Consider the following 14,801-nt stretch of genomic DNA (forward strand, 5'->3'; position numbering starts at 1 on the left):
TTGCCTTTATTAAGGATAATTGGTACCAGGAATTTTAGCAACCCAAGCAGGCTAGTTAGAATGATTTCAGATTTGGAGTAAGGAGGGACTTTATATCACAAAGGTATAACCTGTCATACTTAACTAAGGGTGCTCATCTATACAGGGTAGTGTTTGCGGGTCCCTGTCTCTGGTGTGATCCTTTATTTTGTGTGTTTGTGGGCCTGTTTTCAAAGTGAAAGTCAATTTTATCTCGGCTTCTCTCTAGCTGTTAGGTGTGATCCAAAAAGAATGAAAGAGATTTTCATACTGTGTGACCGAGCCCTTCTGTACAGTGGATATCAGTGCTGATTTTTGTACACAACCACCAGATGGCAACAGAAAAAGTGTTTATATAGGATATAATCTGGTTTCCACAGCCATGTTCCCCTCACTTCCATGGTACACCACTTTTTAGTATACTTAGGTAATATGTACAATTTCTGGATAAGAGCAAGGTGAGTTTAGAATAATGGCAGAGTGTCACTAGAAAAAGATTTTTTTTTTTTTTTTTTTTTTTTTTGAGACGGAGTTTCACTCTTGTTACCCAGGCTGGAGTGCAATGGCACGATCTTGGCTCACCACAACCTCCGCCTCCTGGGTTCAAGCAATTCTCCTGCCTCAGCCTCCTGAGTAGCTGGGATTACAGGCACACACCACCATGCCCAGCTAATTTTTTGTATTTTTAGTAGAGACGGGGTTTCACCATGTTGACCAGGATGGTCTCGATCTCTTGACCTCGTGATCCACCCGCCTCGGCCTCCCAAAGTGCTGGGATTACAGGCTTGAGCCACCGCGCCCGGCCAGAAAAAGATTTTTTTTAAAACATGAGTACATGTATAAACTGTACTGATAGGGAGCAAGTTTCCAGGGATGCAGCTCTGTTACATTATTGCATAGTCATGCTTTTACTTCTGATTTTTTTATTCAGCATTTATTTAGCTCTTATAGTAAGCTGTAATGATTTGCAGAACATAAAAGAAGAAAACATGGCTGTTATCCTAAAGCATTTTATGTAACACCTTTAAAAGGAAGAGATACATGAGTTTACAAACATTAAGCATATTTATGTATTTGCTGGCCAAAGGTATTTTTACTCTATGTAGAATTTGTTTTATTTTTGCCTTGTAGGCATATTCCCTTTTTCTAAGTGTGTTGTCTTGGCTCTTCTAAAATCGTGGTCTTAGCTAAAACTCCTGGTTGCAAGCTCAAAACTCAGTCTGTGAACTACTTAAGAAAAAAGAATTTTATTGGAGGGGTCCTGAGCTATTACAGTATAACTAGTATAATTTCTTTACATTGGCAAGTTTAATATTCACTTCCACCTAGGGAATAGCTAGAGCCTCATGCTCAAAAGCTCCCAGGTACTGTCCTCTTTACCATCATCTCTCAGTTTGCTCTGTGTTTGTTGGCATCATTCTTGATTCACTGGAAATTGCCTTCTCTTTGTGACTGAAACCCAGCTGTCACCACTCTTTGCATTTCTATTGCTTCAGACCCTGAAATAAAGGTCGACTTAAAGCTTTGGTACCAAGTCCAAAATTTGTGAAATGATCAGATTTGTATTTTAAAATCATCTTGAGTGGGGGAAAATGGAGTCAACAGATATGTTTTTGTTCTATTGAAAGTCTCAAAGAAAGAGAACTATGGAGACATTTGAAATGGTTAGTGACAAAATGATCTCAAAATGCCTTGGGAATATTTTTTCCAAATTTGAAATCTGTTATTGAGGTTGGGGAAAAAAGTTGTTAATGGCGAAATGGTAAATAGAGGATCACAATTCTCTGAAGTGATCATTTCAGTTTCATACGTTGTGACTACTAGAGACTTCTAGCAACATTGCCCCAGAGCCGAATGTCGAGGACTCCCTTCCCCACCCTGTTATAAACACATACAAATTGTGGACAAAATACATCAAGAACCAACAAGTGTTTCTGAATTTGAAAGACTAGGAAATTCCTAGGGGCCAGCTATGAATAGAAAATTCAGAGGTAGGGCATTAATCAGGAGCTCAAGGCCTGTGGTGTTTTCTGATCTGAATGTAGGCCCCAATGGCTTAGTTCTGAGCATCTCATGAAGGAGCTAGAGACATGGCCTTGGGTCTGCATAAACTTGGAAGGTGGAGCATCAAACTTTGAAGGCCATTTCCATCTGAGAAAAGAGAACTAGAAAAACTTTGCCTACTGGTTTGGGGAAGTATAGGAAACTTGTCCTCCTGGGGTTGTGATAATTAGGAATAAAAAAAGAGATATCTAGTGCTCGCTTCGGCAGCACATATACTAAAATTGGAACCATACAGAGAAGATTAGCATGGCCCCTGTGCAAGGATGACATGCAAATTCGTGGAGCGTTCCATATTAAAAAAAAAGAGATAAACTCCAAGATTGCACCTCATAATTGGGGTGTATTCAAATTTAACCTTTCTTACAGCGCAGCTAACCTTCAAGCTGAGACAAATTAGCACAAAATCTGGTCTAGAGCTATGGAAACAAATAGATCCTACAAAAGTAAGTGTGAAACTGACTGGCAGAGCAAATTAAAAACCTAAGACTCTTGCAGAAGAAACAAGTCATGCTAAAGGTGAGCTTGCAATATGAAAACTGCCCAGCCACGCAAGGAAATGAATCACCATGAAGGAGAGCCAGCAGATGTTATAAATAGCATTCCAGGAGGTTGAGATTATAGGACATATGAAAGAGATTACTTGCTTAAAATTTTAAAGATGAAAGAGGTAATATCATAATGAAAGAATAGCACAGATTAGAAAAATAGTATGGAGTTGGAAAAGAACCCAGTTGGAATTCTAGAAATGAAAATAATGGTCATTAAGTTTAAAAAAAGTAACCTCAATGGACAGGTTAAAGAGCCAAGTAGATATAATTGAAGATAAAAACTGTATTGAAAAATCAATAGGTTTTTAAAGGAGAGCTGAGAAAATTGCTTGGAATACAGTAAAAAGGGATAAAGAAATGGAAAATGAGTGGTTATGATTCATGAACTTTAGAATGAGAAAGTCCAATATTACCTTCTGTGAGTTTCAGATAGAGGAAATAGAGTAGGAGAGACAGTATTAGAAGATACAATGGCTGAGAATTTTTCAGAGTCAATACGAGGCCTCAGTTCTTAGTTTCAAGAACCATACTGAGCCCCATACAGGATAAATAAAAATAAATTCATACCTAGATATATTGTAGATGAAGCCTTAGAAAATAAGAGTAAAGTGAACTGAGTAAACTAGATGTCTAGACTGGCAAGCATTTTGTTCATAGCAGAAGATGATTGAATAATATTGTCAAAGGCTGGAGGTGGAAATCCACAATCAACCTAGAATTCCATGTCCATATAAAGTATTATGAGTAAGTGAATAAGTATCAATAGTAAGTGAAATAAAGACTGTAGATAAAAGCAAAGTTGATGGTTAGTAGTTGAAACTACTAAAAAGATGCACTTCAAAAAGAAAGACATTGAAACCAGGAGTGAGATACAGATAGTAAAGAGCTAAATGATAGGAAGCAGTGTTGTAATGTGCCCCTTAAATTTGTATGTACTTGCTTTGCAGTTTGAGCAAGTGTCAGCAGTTTTCACTACAAGTACTTGTACTATAGTGTGTGAATGGATTAGCGAGAGTGTGAGCAGTGTGGAGGGGTTAGGGAGATGTTGGCCTAAGGATACAAAATTTTATTTAGGAATAAATTCAAGAGATCTGTTCTACAACATGGTGACTATAATAAATGGTAACGTGTTTTAATCTTGAGTTGCTAAATTTTAAGTATTCCTACCACAAAAAGTATGTGAAGTAATACATATAATTAGTTCGATTTAGCCATTTCACAATATACATGTTTCCAGCCAACATATTGTACACAATATACAATTTTTAGTCAAAATAAAATTTAAAAATATATTTGAGCAGGAGTTAATTCATCCAGTGCTTCAGTGAGTTAAGTGCTGTGTTAAAGGTATAGTGATCAATAACAATTTCTTCCTTCAGGGAGCTTATCATTGATTAGAGCATAGATACACCAAAAAAATACAGTGTGGTGCAGTTGACCCTGGAGAGCCCTTTAAACAATACAGGGGATTCAGCATCTGGTAGATCAGTTTAAATAGGACCTTAGCAGGGATACTGATAGGCAAGCCATGGTGGAATCTGGGGACTCAGATTGGCATGTGGGAACACAAAGATGAAGGATTCAGATGGAAAGCCACTGAGCCATAGGAGTGAGGAATCTAACATCTACATCAGAACAGGATTCTTGCCAAACGGGTAGAAGGACCAAACATCAAGACCTTCATATTTAGCCAGTACATTCCAAATGACCTTTACATTCTGAACTGGGGTCTTATTGTCATAGCTATAGGAAATTTGGACATAGATCTTGGCTAGCAGAGAGCTAGATTGAATGTGCAGAGTAAAGCACTGTTAAGAACTGAGATAAAGCATACACAGAGAGGCAAGTGGTTGAGATAGAGCAGCTCAGTGGATGAGAGTTAATGACAGATGAGATTGTAACCATTAGCATTTTTGTGGCAACTTGATATGATTGGTTGATGCTCATCAATTCCTGAATTTTGAAAATTACTTAAGTCTGTGTTATGGAAGGGTATACTTGGAAAGACAGAGGCCATCTGCATCTCTAACTCTGCTGTTTTCTGTGGAATCAAAAGTATGAAATATAAGTTGTGTTATGCTTTTATATAGATGAATACTTCGTAACAAATTATAGATTTTATTAGCTGTAGAGATGCCTTAAGAGGTTTTATTTTAAACCCACAATTGCATTCCTTCAAAAGTTACTCTTTCTTGGGTGAATAAACTGAATTTCATCATAGAATCGTATTGGCAACAAAAACTTTTTTTAAAAAGCTAAACCTCGCCGGGTGCGGTGGCTCAAGCCTGTAATCCCAGCACTTTGGGAGGCCGAGGCGGGTGGATCACGAAGTCGAGAGATAGAGACCATCCTGGTCAACATGGTGAAACCCCGTCTCTACTAAAAATACAAAAAACTAGCTGGGCGTGGTGGCGCGTGCCTGTAATCCCAGCTACTCAGGAGGCTGAGGCAGGAGAATTGCCTGAGCCCAGGAGGCGGAGGTTGTGGTGAGCCGAGATCGCGCCATTGCACTCCAGCCTTGGTAACAAAAGCGAAACTCCGTCTCAAAAAAAAAAAAAAAAAAAAGCTAAACCTCATTTAACCTGTTTTAAACAATTCATTTGACCTGAATTGTCCCAAATCAGCCAGTGAGGAAACATTGGGAGTCCTAGGCTGCTCTGACTTTTTCCTTACTTTAGGGTGCAAGCTGGGTTGGCTGGAGTCCTCCATCCCTGTCTGTGTTAGTCAACAACAGGTGACCTTGACAAATGATGAGGACTCGAATGTTTCTGGTGGCTTTCACAGTGGCTGATATGGCACATGAGAAGACTACTATGTTGGTGTTAAAATGGATGTTGCAGAATTAGCTCCAGTTGACATGGAAGGATTTCAGAATATATTAGGTGAAAAATGAGGTTACAGACTTCTTTGTAGAATATAATAGCTTGTTTTTATGGAGTGCTTTTCTTGGCATCAGGAATTGTGCTATAGCCTTCCTATGCAGTGTCAAACATCCTTACAACCCTGTTTTATAGATGAGGAAATTGGGGTCCAGAGAAGTTAAGGACACTCACTTAATAGTGGTGGAACTGGTCTTTGAATGCACCCCTGTCTCTGGAGCCCCTGTTCCTAGTCCTTCGCCTTTGCTGCCCTCTGTACATGATGAGCCCTTTGTGGGAAGTTTGCAAGTACCAGCTTTCTCTGACATAGGGTCATTCATGCACATGCAAGTAGAAAAGGGTGTGGAAGTCACCACACCAAGATATGGGTAGCAGTCATCCCTTGGTGAGTAGAATTATGGATATTTTCTTTTGCTTTTCTTTTCTGATGTTCTGCAATGAGCCTAGATTGCTTTCGAAATAAATAATGTAAAATGTTATAGAAAAGCATAAAGATTATAAAAGTAATGCAGATGTAATAAGTAAAAACAGATAAGAAATTACTGTTTTATAGTATGATGCAGTGAGTATGATTAAGAAATAGACCAGCCTACTTAAAGTGCTTATCTCTGTTATGGGGATTTTTCTTTTCTTCTGAATGTTCTAAGTTTTCAAACATTAAGCATTTGCAACTTTTAAAAAATTATGAAAGCAATTACAATTATTTACCATAATGTATTATTACTGGATTTTAGGAGGAATGGTACTAAAGTTGTTGAGTGGTTCAGACTGAGAGTGCATTAATGGGTACCTGGGATTTCGTTCGTTTGTTTCCTATTTGAGAGAACTTAAATTATTGTTTTGGGCCTTATTTTTGCACATCTGTTTGAAAAAGGCATGCCATATTTTAAGTTACAGACTCATTATAAGAATAAAAAACTCCTTTGAAAGATGGATTGATAAACACTTTTGTACCATCGATTTCTGGTTAGTGCATTTTAATCTTTATGATCTTAGTGTCAGATTCTCCCCACAAGTCTGATACAGAATCAATTCATACATTCAAGTTAATAGTATGTAGTATGCATAAAAAATTTGAAGTGTGAAGTTGTAAATGAAAATTAGTAAATTTAAATTTAAATATACATAAATTTAGTATTTTGAACTTAAATTTAAGTACAGTCGTGTACCACATAATGACATTTTGGTCAATGACAGATTGTATAAGTAATGGTTCCGAAACATTATAATTCCATATGTTTATGGTACCTTGTCTTGGTTCAGATTTGTTTAGATACATAAATAGTTGTGTTACAGTTGCCTAACATGTGCAGTACAGTGACATGCTGCACAGGTTTATAGTCTGGGAACAATAGGCTATACCATATAAGCTAGGTGTGTCGGAGGCCATAACATAGAGATTTGTGTAAGTGCACTCCGTGGTGTTCAACAGTGACAGAATTGCCTAACAGTGCATTTCTCAGAACATATCCCATCATTAAGTGATGCATGACCTACGTATTCAATATAATATAAATGTAAATTAGAGCATTATGTATGAATGCTGTAGTGTAGTAGGCAACAGTTGGGTAGTGCCTGGATCACAGAAATGTGCCACTTTCTGAGAATGCTCTGGTACATGTACATAGCAGGGGCCTCACTGGCCATTTGTCTGCACTGTCATCTCTTGGCTGTTTTTTATGGAGCTCTACAAATCATTACAGCCAGGAATTGGTTCTTGCCCATGGTGACGTTTGGATGTTCAGTTTCTCCTCAAGTCTACAGTATTTGTTTTCCAGTATATCCCACTTTTTTGCTTAATCTAGCCAGAGTTGCTTTTTTTTTGGATAAAACTTTAAACCTTTTAAAATGGGTTCGGGAGTCTGGTTAGGGTGGCTCATACCTATAATCCTAGCACTTTGGGAGGCTGAGGTGGGCAGATTGCTTGAGGCCAGGAGTTTGAGGCCAGCCTGGGCAACATGGCAAGACCCTGTCTCTACACAAAGTACAGAAACCTAGCTGAGCATGGTGGTGTGCACCTACTGCCCCAGCCACTTTGTGGGGCTGAGGTGAGAGAACAGCTTGAGCCCAGGAGGTCAAGTCTGCAGTGAGACATGACCGTACCACTGCACTCCAACCTGGGCAACAGAGTGAGACTGTCTCAAAAAAAAAAAAAAAGAAAAGGGCATGAGGGGAGTGCTTAATAAGCATTACTAGCAATTTTGAAGCCTATTTTAAATATAAGATTATAGTAATTTTAAAAGTAAAGTTTTTAAGGCAAGCAAAGGAACATGCATTGATTGCTGAGTATATGACACGTTTAATTACAACAAATTAAACTGGTCATCTTGTGTTTGGATTTTTGTTTTCATCTTTCTGCTTTCCAGACTAATTGGGGAGCAAGATTTCTTTTTCCTCTCTCTGTTTGCTTTACATGCTTCTGCCCCTTCATCTTCCCTCCTCTTTTCAGTAGCCTGACTTTGTTCTGTAGCTGTGTTCTATTCCCTGGGGGCCTGCCAGGAGGGGGCTTTCTTCTGCTCATTTCTCTCCATTCATTAACTATCTTTAAGTGGCCTTTTTTCCTTCCCTACCTGTATTACAGTATTCTACTTGCAGACTCTTCCCCCATGTTCACAGGAGCTGGATTTTCCTTGTGCATGGAAGCGCCTTTGGCTTATGTTTAGGATATGAGCATTGTTGATAGGCACCCTTAACAGGTGAAAACATCTCAAAAGGATGCTTGATTAAACTAAGTATTCTTTTGTTGCTCATAAGCCTCTTTATTTGGCTTTGGTAAACTAGGAGGCTAAGGTAACCTTTAATTCCAGGATTTTAGTTTTTGTGCTTATATTTTATTATGCAGTGCCTGTTTCTTATGTAAAATGTTGAGCAGGTTAAATTCATTCCATATCGAAATGTCATAGTGAAAGTCTCTACTTTTCTGATCCTCAGTCCCCTAGTTACCCCTGCTTGAGGCTGTCACTGTTCCCAGTTTCATGAGTATTTGTTCACTGGTATTTTATGCATATACAATTATATATGTCTTTCCTTGCAATTCTTTGACATTATACAAATGGTAGCATGGTACTGGCTTAAAGGTTAGTCCCAGCACATTTGTCTTTTTTCACCTATACTGTGTCTAAGAGATCATTTCATGTTAGTACATATGGGTATGTCTTGTTACAAACATGTACACACAGAAAATATACTTTAAAGCCATCTGCTGTGGTGCATTGGCATTATAACACAGTGTCATGAGTCTTAGAGCTGGATTCAAATCTTGGCTCTGCCATTTAAGAGCTTGTGACCTTGGACAAGTTGAGTCGCTTGTCTGTGTTTCAGGTGCTCATTTATAAAGCAGAGTTAATCTCTCTCTCACAAGGTTTTTGTAAAGATTAGAAGAGATAATGTATGTAATACATTTAGTACAGTGTCTTGCTTAATAAATCATAGCTATTATTGTACTCATTAATTTATCAGATCAAATGAACCCCTAATGTGTTTCTCCTTTTCTCAACTAAAATACACAGAAGGCATTACTTATTACTTGTTCTGTGACCTTTTATCTTACCTTGGTTGTCCTTTTCTTCCATTTCCATTGTTTATCTTCTCTCCCACTTCCCTCCTGAACTTATCCCCAACAAATGTTACCTATTTCTTATACTTTTTGTGGTTTCTTGGCCTGTTGATGAATATATCGACCTAGCATAGCCCTTGCCGTTGCATTAGGTGCTGTAATTGGTGGTTTAGTAGAAAATCTCAACAGAGAAGGCATATTTTCTTGGTGATACTCCAGAAGGAATTTAATAGTGGCAATCAAATTTATTCAAGTCACTAGACAAGATGATTCCTTTTGTTATTAGGATTTCAGCTGGGATAGAACTGAGATTTGGATACAGATGGCACCTGGCAGAGAGGAATAAATGTGGGACTGAAATGCCACAGAAGCAGTCAGCAGTGTGGGCCTATCTGGGGGATGGCCTGAGGGAGGACATTCATGAGGGGGAGTGGGTGGGCATGGGAAAGACAAAAAAATGAATTGTTAAATTAAAATTGGCATGGCAGCTTGGGCAGTGGGGCCTCACAGAGAATGAATGATATGCAGGGCGTGGTGTATGTATGTGTGGAAAATAGAAGAATGGGGTGTGTAGACACAGGAAGAACTCTCCCTGGGATATTTTAACATTCTTCTTCAGAGTACAAGCAGTTTAGCTGTGGGAAGCCTCACCCTTTTGCGCAGGGGAGGGATGGCTCTCATTTGACAGGGGTCTGCCAAGCTGTCATGCTTGGAGGAGTCAGGATTGTTGCACCCAGAAATGCTTGTGGAGGGTCTCGTAAGGGGTTGAGTGCCCGTAAGAGCATCTGGGGGCTTAGAGCCGTGGCGCTGAAGGTATTAATTCTTTGTCAGAATGTTCCAATCTACACCCATGGCTGGTGTGACCTAACCAAGCTGGCTTACCTTTTAGAGGTTTCTTTTTATTATCTCCTTGAGAGTACATGCTCTGACTTCTTGGCCTGGCAGGTTTTTCATTACTTACATGATACATAGATGTACTCTTTGATAATCTTACTGTTTTTGTCCCTTGTGAGTTTCTGCCATTGTATGATGCAGTGATGAAGAAGGGAGGGTCTGTTCTTCTTTCCCAGGGTGTCTGGTGATGGTCTGTGTGTGTCTCTGGTCTTTTTTTGCCTTTCCATTGTGAAAGAAATAAAAATGTAGAATTTTGAAATACGTTTGAAAAGTTCTGTTTAAGGATTCCACTTTAGTTGTTACTGTTCCTACTTTATATTAAAATCTGGTTTCCTCTTCCATTTGCCTAAATCTAACCCATTCTTCTTCTTTTTTTTGCATTTTCTTTTCTGAAAATTTGAACATTGAAGAGATGGCAGCTTAATCACATACCAGGGCTTTCTGAAAATGTGAAAAAATGAATTTCACCTTGCCTAATAGAATTGCCTGGACGTGGTGGAGGGATATGGTGTGGCAGAATCACAGTTCTTCTCCCTTTTTAAAATTGTTCTCTCTGATTTATTCCCGCTTTCCCCATTCTCTTTTGATGTGTGGGTTTAGGAAGCTCCAGGTGACTCTGTTTCATACATACCCTCCCCTCTTTTTCTCCCTGCCTGTCCTTCCCACTGCACACATGTGCTGAAGGAGGTGAGCATTCTGGAGATCTGACTCTAATTTCCAGATATCTTTGCCATCCTTTGCAGTTACAGTTTTTTTCTATTTTTTTTTTTTTAAATAGAGAAAAGTAAGTTCTTGTGAGTGCTCATACATACTTTGAACTGTGGAGACAGCTATAAGTAAAATAAAAGTATATATTTTTATATAGTCTAAGAACTCATGTTACTATAAACTGTTCTTTAGCATTCAGAATTGTGTATTTCAGTGTCAGAGTTCCTTGTTAAAAAAATTAGCCTTAATATTGATTTCCTTCTGCTCCCACCTTGGTTAGTATATGAAAACCCTAAAGATGAAGCATTTTTAACTGATTTTTGTTTTTTACACATAATCAGAAATCAAACTAAATCCATCTGTGGTGCTAGCTCATGATCTTTCTAGACTTTAGCTAAAGATCTTGCATATTTTAAGCAGTTGCCCTGTTTTAATCTTAATCATGGCCATCCCAGAATAAGACCTGCTTGACGCAGGGTATTTGTTCAACTACTCATCTTTGTTAAAAAGGAAAATACCATAAGACCAGTCATCTCTTGCTGCACCTGGAGTGAGACTAAACTTTATAATATAGTGATAAGTTTGACCAAAATAAAGTTTAACAATTTTGGTATGTCTCAGGAATTGAAGAAATTAATATGTTGGTATGTGTGGAAAAATGTGGTTTAAAAAACCCAGCTAGGACTCAGCAGTCTTAATTTACCTTGTGCTACATAAAAATTGAATGTTGCCCATAGACTCCAGACACAATCAAAAGCTCTCCAAGTTTTTGTATTTTTCTTCTGAAATGTAACTTCTGTTAATATAACATAGGATTTGTGGATGTCTTAGTCTTAAAATTTTAAGATATTTCAGGGCTTATCAACTAACCGAAGGCTCTTGAAATGAAAACTATGTGTATTCATCATACATGAAAATAAAATCTTTTTGAAACTAAAAAATCCTTTAAAAAATTCATGAGCAAGATGATACTATGGAATTTTTTTTGACAGATTGCTTAGAAACCTCAAAATCAAAGTGAAAACAAGTTGGAAAGTCCTCTTTGATTTTGCTGGGTCACTTAATTTAAGTTGATTTCTTCAGAGCATATAACGTTTCTTAAAGTACAGTACTAATGACAGAGTCTCAGGTAGCCAGCCTTGTGAGCTGCTAACTTTGACCTGTTATACTACCCCTGGCTCTAGAGACTCAGCCCAGGAATGTGAATTGGGTAAGAATACATCAGAACCTGTCTTCCTACTGTGGGAACTCAGTGCACTTACTTGGTTGATACTGAATTGCTATAAAAATAATTGACATGAATGACATGTTGTGCTTTTTTCCCCAACAGTTAAGGACATTTTACACCTAGTGTCTGAAGTTACTGCCCAAAGAAACAGTCTTCGTGTTTTGACAAGTTATTTTTTAAACTTAGTAGTTAATACAATGAATATGTTTTTTCCTTTTCTTTAATTTTTTTACTATGTTGTAAACATATTTACAGGATTCAGAGGTAAAACTGTAGCAGAATGTATACACAGAAACTCTGCTTATACCCTTGTTCCCCCAACCTGTTTGCCCTCTCCCTCTATAGGGCATTGTTTTTATTAGCTTCTTTCTTTTTAAAGTTTTTTTTTTTGTTTGTTTGTTTGTTTTTTACTTAGATGCCACACAGCATCAAATGAACTATTTTAAAGTTGGGTGGCATTGAATACATTCAGAGTACTGTGTGATCACCACCTCTAGTTCCGGAACATTTTCATCCCTCACTCAAAGGAGGTCCCATGCTCATTAAGCAGTCCCTAATGACCCGTGTTCTGCTTCTCTGGATTTATTTATTCTGAATATTTTTATATACAGGAATAAGACTTTGTGTCTGGCTTCTTTTGCTTGGTGTAATGTTTGAGGTTCATCTATGTTGTATATGTGTCAGTACTTCATTTCTTCTTATGACTGAATTCCATTGTATGTATGTGCCATAGTCTGTTTATCCATTCGTCTGTTGATGGATATCTTTGTTGTTTCCACCCTTTGGTTGTTGTGAATAACGCTGCTATGAACATGTATGTGTGTTGGAGCACTGTTTTTACTTCTTTTGAGTATATGCCTAGGAGTTGCATTGCTGGGTCATACGGCAATCCTGTGTTTCACTTTTCAGGAAACCACCAAAACGTTTTCCACAGTGGCTGAACCATCTTCCATTTCCACCAACAATGAATGAGAATTCCAGTTTGTCAGATTGTTAACTGCAATTACTTTCCTTTGTTTAAAAAAAATTCCGTGGCATTCAGGGATCTTCATAATCTGAGCTTTGTTTTCCTTTTCAGTGTAATCTTTTCCTGGTTTCATGTGGCACTTTCAGAACACTGGATTATAGTAGTTCTACTCTTTTGCTCCTTTCTTCTCACCTAATGTGTTGTCCCACCACCCCTCTCCCCGCCACCCATTTTCCTCCACCCACAAGGTCTTGTCTCTGTCTCTGTTGCCCAGGCTGAGGTATAGTGGTGTGATCACAGCTCACTTCAGCGTCTACCTCCCAAGTTCAAACAGTTTTCCCACCTCAGCCTTCCAAGTATCTGGGATCACAGGTGTGTGCTGCCACACTTGGCTAATTTTTTCTTTTTTGGTTCCACCATGTTGCCAAGGCCGGTCTCAAACTCCTCAGCTCAAGCAAGATGCCCATTTTGGCCTCCCTAAGTGCTGGAATTACAGGTGTGAGCCAATGCACCAGACCAGGTTTTGCCCTTTTTTTGCAGGTCCCTTTAACAGTGATGCTGTCTCCTAACCCCCTTCCCCCTCCATTCCACCTAGGGCCAGGCAAATTCCAACTCATTTGCTGAGTTTCAGCCTAGGCAGCACTGGCTTGCTTGTAGCCTTTTCTAATTTCAGTGCCTTCTGTGCCAACAATGGCCTTGTTTCCATAGTACTTTATGTATCTCCTTAACTTTGTATCTTATTGTAGTTTATTATATCAGTGTTTACCATCTGAACTTCAAAAGACAGGATTACTTTATTCATTGTTGCATTCCCTGTACCCCACGCAGTACCTGATACCTAATGGGAACCCAGTACATGTTTGAGTGAATGGGTATGTTGTATAATTGATTTTTCTTTATCACAATTGCTGTCTGTGCCTATTGAATTTCCAGAGTTTGCTGTAAAAGATAGGAAGAAAATATGTGGTAACATTGGGCAGTGTTTGGGTCATAAGATGTCTAGAGGTTCTAGAGAAAAATACACTTCAAAACTCATTTACATTGCTGGTCGTGTTCAGTTCCTGCGGCTGTAGGACTGAGGCTCCTGTTTTCTTGCTGGCAGTCAGCTGGGGGGCACACCCTGCTTCTAGAGGCCAACTTGTGTTTCTTTTCATGTGTCCTGCTCCATCTTCAAACCAGCAATGGCATGCCAAGTCCTTCATAGGCTTTAAGTATTTCTGACTTACGTTTTTAGCTGGAGAAACTCTGGATTCTTGTACTTCGATCAGGTCCATCTTAATAAATTCCTTGTCTTCAGGTTAAATGTGCCATAGAATATGACATCATAACAGGAGTGAGATCTCATGTTTAGTCACAGGTTCCAGAGTTTGGGACAGGACATTTTTTTGAATTCTGCTTATCACAGTGTTCATAGTTTAGTGATATATAGATAGATTAGGTAAATGTTCTTCTTTAGCCAGTAAAATGTCATCTTCTCTGTCTTTTGATTGCAGAGTTTCTATTACCTGTTTCCATTTCTTTAAGCCCTTTGGTCTCATATTCTTATGTATGTTACAAGAATATCACGTGATCTAGCTCATATGTAGAAGTAAGCGTGAGAGAAATGAGTGTAAATGGGCTGTTGGCCCTCACAATAAAATCTAGTATGTATTCTAGGGGGATATTCATATTTTTCTCCTTTTTCATATTGCTGTTGTAGGTTCAGATTCATTTTTCTTGGTCATTTTTCTGGTTCTCTTTTATTTGAGCATTTGAAATTGAGTAGATTGTTTTTGTTGTAAGCAGAATGCTCTTTAAAAGAAAATTTTTATTAAAATGTAGATATGGAAAGGAAGACAAATAGTATATTTCTTGATATATTTTCACAAAGAGACATATACATGTAATCAACACCCAGATAAAAGTGTTAGAATATTTACTGGTACCCCAGAAGTCTTAA

General features: G+C 38.3%; 1 protein-coding gene and 1 non-coding gene across 5 annotated transcripts in view; both read left to right on the top strand.

Annotated features, from left to right (window-relative positions):
- SDK1 (sidekick cell adhesion molecule 1) overlaps nucleotides 1–14,801 on the top strand; it is a 948,273-nt gene that overhangs the window by 7,411 nt on the left and 926,061 nt on the right. The window lies entirely within an intron of this gene.
- Nucleotides 2,274–2,380, top strand: LOC120360479 (U6 spliceosomal RNA). The gene has a single exon (XR_005576967.1). It is a non-coding gene; the product is annotated as a U6 spliceosomal RNA (small nuclear RNA).

Source organism: Saimiri boliviensis, chromosome 20 (assembly GCF_048565385.1).
Source record: "Saimiri boliviensis isolate mSaiBol1 chromosome 20, mSaiBol1.pri, whole genome shotgun sequence".
Classification (NCBI taxonomy): domain Eukaryota; kingdom Metazoa; phylum Chordata; class Mammalia; order Primates; family Cebidae; genus Saimiri; species Saimiri boliviensis.